Source organism: Morone saxatilis, unplaced genomic scaffold (assembly GCF_004916995.1).
Source record: "Morone saxatilis isolate NCDOM2014 unplaced genomic scaffold, NCSU_SB_2.0 Contig299, whole genome shotgun sequence".
In the NCBI taxonomy this organism is placed as follows: domain Eukaryota; kingdom Metazoa; phylum Chordata; class Actinopteri; family Moronidae; genus Morone; species Morone saxatilis.
Genome location: NW_023339872.1, coordinates 3838 through 6807, shown reverse-complemented (window position 1 = coordinate 6807; position 2970 = coordinate 3838). Strand labels below are relative to the sequence as shown.

The 2970-nt window shown below is 38.8% G+C and overlaps 1 long non-coding RNA gene across 1 annotated transcript; it reads left to right on the top strand.

The window, feature by feature from the left end:
* Positions 1-14: 14 nt before the first annotated feature.
* On the top strand, positions 15-2245 carry LOC118336628. The gene is made up of 7 exons (XR_004797119.1): positions 15-25; positions 933-1022; positions 1140-1205; positions 1397-1480; positions 1651-1734; positions 1926-2012; positions 2197-2245. It is a non-coding gene; the product is annotated as an uncharacterized LOC118336628 (long non-coding RNA).
* The last annotated feature ends 725 nt before the right edge of the window (positions 2246-2970 follow it).

The following is a 2970-nucleotide window of genomic DNA, read 5'->3' as shown; positions in this document are numbered from 1 at the left end:
ATGAGACTGGGTTGAACTACGTCATGTGAGATATATTGTTTATCGAACACTGATTTACATTTTTTTGGTTTATATTCATCTTTTAGCAGCTGTATAGAGCAACACAACACACAGTAAATATATAGAAATAAAAAAGTAAAGCTTTTTCACAGCAGACTTTTTGACTTGAAAAAGCAAAGTTACTTAAAACATTAACGATGGCTCCTGTTTCTGTTCAAGTGTCAAGTGAGTGAGGCATGAAGGGTTTGACTCTGAGCCAGCATGAACAACACTAGGGCCTTGAAACTGATGCAGCTAAAATGGAATCATTCATTTATTTTAATATAAACACTTAGGCTTTTCCTGCCTGTGTCGTGTCAAAATGTCTTCTGTGAAATTGGCCTCTTTTTTTCATATAAAAAGGGGCATTGTGTAACATTTAGGATGATCTATTGGCAGAAATGGAATATAATAATTCATAGGAATGTTTTCATTAATGTACAATCACCTGAAAATAAGATTGTTTGTTTTCGTTTACCTTAAAATGAGCTGTTGATAGCTACAGGAGGTTGTGGGTCCTCGTCCTATCGGGGTCCGCCATGTTGAACTGCCATGTTTCTACAGTAGCCCGGAATGAACAAACCAAAATGTGCCTAGATAGGGCCTTTGGCAGTTTTAATGTGTTTCGTGGCCTCCTGCATGCTTGAAAGGCTGAGCTGTATTCAGTTGGTTGCAGTTTCAAACTTTACCACTAGATGTCACTAAATATTGCAAACTGGTCCTTTACATGTTTGTTTTCAAAAATCCAATATATGTTATCTGACTTTTTTCCATTCCCATCTAAAATACCTCACTTACAGTATGTTGTTGATGATATGATAGTGGATGGGTTGAATACAGATTACACATACAGACAGACACTTTTCTGGTCTTTAATGCGTCTCCATCCACAGTTTGAGCAACAATGACCTGACACAGCAGGGACTGTTGGATGAGGCGAGCACGCTGTGTACCTGTGGTAGCGTCTCTGGTGCAGAAGTGAGGTGAGTCTGTGCATTGTGGAAGTGAATGAACAAAGGACCAAAAGAAGAAAGCAATTCAATGAATTGTTCAAAGCATGGAAAACTGAATGAATGAATGAAGTTTTTGTCCATGTCTAGTTTGGGAGCAGAGGAGAGGTGTCTCATCTGGTTTACCCAATACGACGGCTGTGAAAAAACTCTGAGGTAGGACAAGAATCCAAAATTTCAAAAGTATAAGTAACTAGCATGTCATTGTGCACAGGTTTTCCATGTTTCTGCCACAAAATGTCAGAGTGAATTCCGTGTTTTATTGTTAGCATTCACAGTTACCTTTTACTAATATGTTGACTTATACTTTTTTTTATTCTCTCCTATCTTTTCTGCCACTTTGCCAGCATCTGAGAGAGTAGTTTGGAACGTGGTCATCTGGTCAGATTAGCAGAGATCGTGTCTGCCTGTCCCAGTTTGACCAAACTGGAGTAAGTACACCTCCAACTCCCCATTAAGTTCAACTGATTCTTAGTTTAACAATGACTAAATTTTAGCCTCAAGAGACATGTATAGGTTTTCAGGCATTATGAATGATTTTATTGATCAATGTGATCATCATGTGAAAATCAGTAACGATTATTTGGTGATTGGTCCACAGGTTCAAGAACAATTTGCTGCAGTCGGATTCGATTGAAGACTTTGTGAAACTGTTGAACAGCAGTGAGAGAGGAATCAGTGTCAGGTGAGAATCAATACAGTAGATGTAGCATGTGCTGTGTGCTCCTGAAGAGAAGAATCAAACAAGACACTTGTCATACAGTCCATATTGCTTTTTACTGTGTTTCTGTCCATATAGCTGAATTAAACAGTGTCCATGTGCTGCATTCTATTGTTGAAACACTGAGCTGCATTACCCTCTCTCTTCTTTGTCAGTTTTGAGGAGCATTGGATCAGATCTGAGGAAGCTGTTAGTTTGGTGTGTCGCTGTCTGGAGCTCAACGGTAACATATACACCATCAGGTGAGATGGTGTATATGTTACCATTGAGCTCCAGACATCAGGTGAGATAATCAAATCAGCATGTTGAACAACTGTACACTCGTTGTAGTGAAACCCATACCTATTCAGACTCACTGTAGATTACCCCCATTAAACCATATACCTGTGTTCATGTGTAACAGTACTGTACACATTTACTTTGCAGGGTTCACCAAACCACGCTACACCTGTCTCTGATGAAGTCCGAAGTCACTAGACTTCGAGGTAGTATGTTCTCAGGTTCTATAAAGAAGTCCTTCCCATTTAGGTGTGTTTAGTTATTGTTCTTTCTTGGGAGTTTGGCTTACTGGCGAATGATGTATTATAGAAGGCTGTTTTTACTTCATCTCCTGTAGAGGTTTTAACATGTAGTATAGCTGATACAGCCATGGCGCTTGCTGCATTTATTTGATTTAAATCCCCCTGATCAATTGTGTCGCTGTTAAGATATCACAAGTATGGAGCCCGTCTGTATGTATAGAACTATGTAATTATTATTTTGTTAATTTTGTCAGGATGGGATTGCTTTATTTACCCATGCATTGAATGGCCCATTATCCATGCAGTGGGTCTTTTCTCTTGAACATATAAAGAGTTGCAGGGTTTGATTTGTCTATTAATATGACAGAAGTTTGTTCAAGATTCTGAATTACTAAACTTGGAGATAGTAGAAAGTTTATTGTGTCTAAGTAGCGGATGCAGGGAAAACTTGCTGCAGTTGTATGTCTGAGGAAATAGGTGTTACTCTTCTTCTCTCTTCTTCCAGTCGTGGGATGGCAGTTAGAGGGGACCCTCAACTGTACATCGAGACAGCTTATCCCGAAGAGTCCTTTATGGTTTGAGTAGTATTTCTGTTTTGTGTATGATAATAATATTCACTTCAATCCGGCATGAGAGAGTGTTGTAAAAAAAAAAATGAAAAAACAAAGCCAGTAACACA